Genomic DNA, 7,427 nt, shown 5'->3' on the forward strand with positions numbered 1-7,427 from the left:
AAAAAAAAAACAAAAACTGTCATGTGGGTTAATCTCTGGGAGAGAAGAAGGCAATGTAACTACATGTTTGTTGCTTGTATGTGAACTGAACATTAGGAGCACAGAGAACACAAAAAAATCAAGAAAATAAAGTCATTGCTAACTAACAAACATATATGTTTTTTAAATTTTTTATTGTGAAAATACCGTACAGAGGGGTTACAATTACATGGGCAAGGTAATAAGTACATTTTTTGTTGCCTCTTCCTTTGTTTCCAGTACCCATTCCTTCCCATCCCTCGCTACCCCTCCCCCCCCCTCGCCCACCCGGCCAAAGTTGTAAAGTTCGGTTTACGTTTTTTTTTTGTGTGTGTGTGGGGGGGTCCGGTAGTGGGGCCTGAACTCTGGGCCTGGGCATTGTCCCTCAGATCTTTAGCTCAAGGCTAGCACTCTACCACTTGAGCCACAGCACCACTTCTGGCTTTTTTCTTTTTGCTTATGTGGTGCTGAGGAATGGAACCCAGGGCCTGATGCATGCAAGGCAAGCGCTCTACCACTGAGCCACCTTCCCAGCCCTAAAGTTTGTTTTTCTACATTATGACTTGTGCATCTCATTGTTGCGATGGGTCCACCTGTATCCCTATTTAAATGGTTTGTTTTTGCCCTTCTCAAACATATATGTTTGCGTATCAAGGAGCCAGAAACCAAATGATACTTTGAGTGATTACGCTCTGATAGATGAGGATTGAATCATGGTTGTAGTTATGGTGTTAGTTAACTCTGCAATGGAATCTGAAATCTGTACTTAAGAAAACAGTGGAAAGCAGTTGATTTATATTTGAGTCTGTGATACCTTAACCAACCAAAATCAGGGCAGGTGGGAATTTAGACAGAGGAGGGGAAGTTCAGTGAATGGGCCAGAACTATAGCAGGTGGTAGGAGTTCAGAGGTAGATGCCTTAAGTGGGTGAAGAGTATGATACAGCTACAGACAGAAAAAGCAAATAAGACTTCTGAACACTGATTGCTTTACTTAATTTTGTTATATACAAAATTCTCCTCTGACTAAAGAAAGCACTTGAAAACAATGTCTGTAAGCACACATAAGTTGATCAATATAGGAACCCATCATTTATAGATATTTTTGGTTGCATCAGTCACAAAAATATGCTTGGTTGCAAATAACATGATGCTTATGAGAGATTTGAGTAAGGTAGAAAAGGTGAACACAAACTAGACTATCTTCTCAGAAAGTTATAACAGCCAATAGTAAAATGGCAGTTTAAAGATGGCTTTCTTCTTTCTTATTTGCATTAATAATACCAGCTGTGATATTATGTGATGCTCACCTTAGATATATGTAGAAATTAGAAAGACTTCTACTTATATAAATTCAAAAAAATAAATTCTAAAAGCCTTAATTTGCTCACTAATAAATTGGGGGTAATGAAATACTTAAATCACAGCAGTAGTGAAGATTAAAATAAATAATAGAACAAATATAAAAGTTTCAATAAGCATCTTACAAGAAGAAATATGATTATTGCTTTCATTGTTATTATCATTGTATTATTGTGACATATTGGAAAGATTACCTGTAACAATGTGCATAAGTAAATAAATACGTTACACATGCAAAAAGAAATGTATTCATGTAGCTGTAACCCCTCTGTACAGTATTTTCACAATAAAAACTTATTAAAAAAGAAAAAAATCATCTTAGAGAACAAATGTTCTCTAAGAAAAGATGAACTGGATCTATTGTACTTTGTAAGGCAATGCAAAAATCATGCTTCTGCTCTCTTGAGTACCAACAGTGAGTCTGTGAGAAAATTCAAGAAATAAGAAAAGACCCTTTTCTAGGAAGTCAGTATCCTGGCTTAACAGTGAAAGGATGTGTTTCAAGGATCAGCATTAACTTGGGATGTTCTCTCAGAACTCAAAAAACAATATATCTCCGCCACTTGGGCTGATCTTGAACTCCTCAAAACCAGGGATAGCTCTCAGCCCAGAAATAGTTGAAGCTTAAAGTTTACTAGTAAACTAATGCTTCCATCTTACAAGTAATTTTTTTAAGATCACAAAGTACTGAAACACTCAAAAATTATATGGTGATTTTGATATCACATATAAGAATATTATCTATGTTACTTAACATGTAACATGAACATACACTTAGCCGACTGAGTTTAACATTCCAGTTGATGACTTTGGAGACCCAAAGTGTCTCCTTGAGGTCATCCTAGTGTCTAAAATTTGGTCCTTCAATGGAACATCTACCTTGAACAGTTAGTTCCATTCCCTTCCTTTCCTTTACAATTCTGTTGTGTTTGAATTTGTAACACTAATTATTTGTACATTTTGTAATTTATCTCAGCATTAGTTCTCAAGGTAAAATGTTCTGACTTTTTTTTTCATGCTTGGTTAACATGCTGCCTAACAGGTTTTACTGGATGGGTATGTTTAGCTAGTTTATGTTCATCTCCTTCATTTGTAATTGTGTCACTGCAGAATGTTACAACCATTTACTTATCAAATCTTCTGCAGATGGATTTTTACATTTTCCCCGGGTTTTACAAAGCTCTAAAGATTTCCTGGTATTCATATACCAGAGGGTTCCTAAGATTTACTCTGAGAAGAAAAATATTGCTGTAATAGAGACTCTGCATATCTTCTACTTCCTTCAGTGATCCTTCTTTCATTATATTTGAATATATAACATTATATATTTTTGCAGCCACGGTGCATTGGAGTGCATTTTGTTCCACCGCTTGCTTTAAAAGTAGTGTGAATTGGGTGTGTCTGGTGATGTATTTCATTATGGAATTAATTTATATTTGACATTTGTCATAGTTGCCCTTGATGTTTTTGAAAGATCAGCCTATTCTATAATTAGGTTTTTGGTGAGAATGGTTCAGAGTGGTGGAAGAAGATGGTGCTAGTTGTCTGAGAAATAGAAGAGAAGGCATCGTGGCTCATACTTATAAATACTAGCTACTTAGGAGACAATGGCAGGAAGATCATGGTATGAGGACAGTCTGGGAAAAGTTAATGCAAACCTTTTATATGAAAAACATCCATAAAAGGAGGAGGAGGATTGCTCAAGTAAGAGACCACTTACCTAGAAGGCACAAGGCCCTGTGTCAATACCTAATAATGCAAAAGATAGATAGATTATAGACATGAATGAATTAGTAAAAAGAGATGGAGTGGGAGGAATCAGAACATGGTGAGAATATCAAGAGTTTCTTTTTCGGTGGGAGTTGCTTGAGCAAGTTTGTTAAGGAAGGAAGCCCCAGGTAGCAGAGAAAAGCACATGATTCAGAAAAGTAAGTAGAGTGCATATGGGGATAGAAAGTAATAGAAACACATGTGGGTGGAATGGTGGCAAACCAATGAGAGGATACACATTGAGGTCTTGGCTTTGCCAGTCATGAGCTGTCGTTTGTGTTTTCTGTGAATGAACAAAAGGACGAGGAGGTCTTAAGGAGGTTGGGGCATGTTTGTGAAGAACCAGTAGAGACGGGAAAATCAAAGATCTTGGCAAACTGTGTACTCTCGGGCATTCTTTATTCATGAAACATTGATTTACAAAATTGCAGGCATATAAAATTAGACATTAGCAAATGCACATGTAAATAACACTCAGCCCTGGTTTCAAATAAACCCAGGGAGAAAAATCAAATGTGCAAATATATAATTATGCAATGAGATGCTTGTTGAACCAGAACCTCTCCTAGACACAACAGGATTAAGGGAAAGAAGAATCTGGCTCCAAATGAATGAGCCAGGATCGCCCCTGAGAGGCAGGAGGAGAGTGAATCACAGATGACCCAGTGCGTCAGAAAACTTTGCTTTGTGGTAATTTATACAATAGAGCAGTTTTTTTTTCATAGCAAAATTAAAAGAAAAAATGAGACTACTACCACCTCTCCTTTGGCTCCACCTCCTTCATTAGGAGTGTTTTTAGGAGAAATGTTATCATGGAAGTGGTTTGGGAACGCTTCCTCTGGCACGGATGCTGGAGTTAATAAGTTCAGAGACTCCACCTAGAAGACAGCATTCATGAAATTTGGTCATCAAATGAAGTTGCTGAGGGAGAAAGGAAAAAAAATATCAGAGCTGGCTTCAGAATGTTCTCTTCCTAGGTCCAAGGGAGCCATGGGAGATGGGAACTTTGAATGGTTTGCATATTGAGAACAAGCAGAGCTAAGTTTAGGGCAGAGTTTCTTTTATTTTCTCAAATGTCCAGACAAGTCCCAGAAACTGTAATGAATGATAAGTACTGAAATATCCATCAGGCTACCTCATGAGACTGAAGGCTTTATTTAGACATTCATAAAGGTTATTGTCTCTACCATCTGGTAGCAAAGTAACAGTTTTGCTTCTATAAAATTAAAAGCAATTTTTTTTATCAGCCATCATTTTGTAAGCTCTGAGAGATGACTATTAGGTGGAAGTAAATAATACATGGGAAGTATTTTAATCCTGAGCATCAGCCCGTTGGGTTTCATGGCATTTCACACAGGGATGTGCTCTGATGCTATATTCCCTTGGGATCAAATTCACTTTATCTTCTAAAAAGCCACTAAATGGTTCAAGTTCAATGTTTGATGTAAAACTATCAGGATAAGGAGATACAATCAATGCATTACTTGTTAAATATAAAAGCTGGAAAGATACTTATTTTTAGTGTTCATAATGAATATATTTTAAAATGTTTTATTGTTACTATATAGGTGGGCTAAAAGTACATTTGTCAGGTTAAAAGTACATTTGTTTTTGGACAGTGTCACCCTTCTTTTGTTCTCTCAAGTTTTCCTTCCCAGTGTTCCTTTACAATGTTCAACATTGTACCCAATGAGTAGCTTGCTGCATTTATTCACCCTTTGTCCATTTCTGTGAGGAAAGATGCTTTTGATGACGTAATTTCTACTTTATGAAAGAATGTATAAGAACTTATCCTGTGAGGAAAACCAGATATTTCTATTCTATGCCTAACTGGAAAATAAGCGAAAGGAATCCTATACCATGATCTAGGCAATTCTTTGGTAAAACTCTGTTTATTTCTCTAGCTGACATCTATATACTGACAAGATCCAAGCAAGACCTTGAAAACCTTTTAAATATAAACAAAGATTGGCCTGTGTTGAGTAGGTCTTTATTTTCAAGTAAACATTGTAGTGTTCCCTTAGCTTTGACGCTCAAAGCTGGTACTCTGACTTGAGCCCCAGCTCTACTTTCAGCTTTTTGATGATGGACTTTCTGCTTAGGCTGACTTTGAACCTCTATTCTCAGATCTTGCTCTCCAGAAAACTAGGAATACAGGCATGAGCCACCACCACTCAGCTTCCTCTGCCATTTGAAATATCTGCCAAGTCACCTGTAGAACCTTCTTCAATTTAAGATGCCCTTCCTGTTATTTCTTCAGATTATGGCCTTTCATCATCCTATTACTTCCATCTACAGAATCATTTCCTGCTTATTCTTCTGATCATTCACTTTTCTGTATTGCAGCAACCTGAAATTCAGTTTTCACCAGGACTGCTTCTTTCCACCCAACCTCATCCATTCAGGGCATCTATATATGGTTCAGCCTTTATTGGAATTTTACTGTTTACTTCAAAACAGTTTTTAGTATTCTGAAATCGACCTAATTTCTGAGATTTTTTTAAAGCTTGTTCTTCTTGCCACTAGCACTGTCTTACTGGCTACCCTTTTCTGAGGGCTCGAGTTTCATGATAGGCATCTTGGTTCTCTTTTCCTCAGGTATTCTCTCTTTTCCTTTTGTAAGTCAGGGCCCTCTCCCATTCTAGTAATTCTACCATTTTCTTTAGGCAGTGAAATCTTGCCTCCATCCTTTACTTGACTGAAATATGTAGGCATAGCCAAAGATTTGTTAATGTGTTAGCAAAATGTTGTTCAACATTGACTCTTTGCTGTAATTTGAGATAGGTTTCAAAATTGGGAAAATAATCATTTTGCCCTTGTCTTTCCTCTTCAAGATTGATTTTTGCCTATTTTGAGTCTCTGAATTTCCATATACAAATATTAGGATCACCTTGCAAAAAACCCAGTGGGATTTTTATAGGGATTATATTTCATGTGTCGATCAATGCCAAGGGAGTACTAGATCACAAAACTAGGCTTTCATATTTAGGAAAAGGGTATGTCTTTCCATTTATTAAGGTTTTCCCTTATTTCAATGATGTTTTGGATTTTTCAGAGTATAGATTTTGAGCTTCAGGGTTCAGTTTGTTTCTGACTATTTTATTACTTTGATGATGCTATGAAAGGAATTGTTTTAAATTTTTATTTTCTATAGTTAATTACAAGCACATATCAATATGCCTGATCTTTTTATATTGATCTTGTAACCTTGCAACCTTGTCTAATTCATTTATTGTCTAATGGATTAATCCCCTGAGGGTTTTGCATAGATTCTGTTTTCTGTGAATATTGGTAATTTTGTCCTTCCCTTTTCCATATTGGTTGCTTTCCATTTCCTTTTTTGTGTCTAATTGCCATAAATGCATACAATTGTGAATAAAATCAGACATTCTTGTTTCTATTTAAAGGATAAAACATTAGATAGCTCACTCAGTGATGGTATAAGTGTGTTTCTCAGAGCCATCATATTAGATACAGGAAAATCCTTCAATTTCAGTTCACCTGTGTTTATTACTAAGTGGTGTATAATTTTGCCAAGTGCCTTTTCTATCCTATTGAGTTTACTATGTGATTTTTTTTCTCTTAGTCTACTATTAGACATTTTATATTGCTTTCTAGACATTCAACCAAACTTAGCATTCTTTGGTAACTCCCATTCATGATAAATAATCATTTTTATATGTTGTTACAGTCAGTTCATCAATAGTTTGTTGAGAATTTGGTGTTTTATACATAAGTGATGTTGACCTATTGTTTATTTGTATAAAGGTTTTGGTGTTGGTTTATAAGTTTGTTTGTCAATACTTTTCAAGCAGTATTCAGAGTTAAGGATGGCAATGATAGCTCTTGGGTATCTGCTAAAATGTTCAGTTCTAGTTCTGAGCCCAGCTTACTCACATGTGCAAAAATAATTTATTGTGAACCCACTGTCCAACCTCTGGTGAAACTTATATTCAGGTTTTGGGAATGTAACAAAGTTTTGGAACATTACAATAAATAATGCCATGTCTCTGTTCTAAAACACCTTCACAAATATTACATACATATATACACATATTTTTCTAATATATAGGAAATAAATAATGCGCATTATGTCAAGGCTAGTAAGTGTTTATAAGCAAAGGTCATGATAAGGGAAAAAGAAGTAATTGAGTAGGAGAGACATCTTAGCATCATGAGGAACACATTCCTTCTTTCGTGTGTGTGCGTGTGTGTGCGTGTGTGTGTGTTTGTGTATGTGTGTGTGTGTGTGTGTGTGTGTGTGTGTGTGTGTATCAT

This window comes from Dipodomys ordii, unplaced genomic scaffold, assembly GCF_000151885.1.
Source record: "Dipodomys ordii isolate 6190 unplaced genomic scaffold, Dord_2.0 Scaffold1, whole genome shotgun sequence".
Classification (NCBI taxonomy): domain Eukaryota; kingdom Metazoa; phylum Chordata; class Mammalia; order Rodentia; family Heteromyidae; genus Dipodomys; species Dipodomys ordii.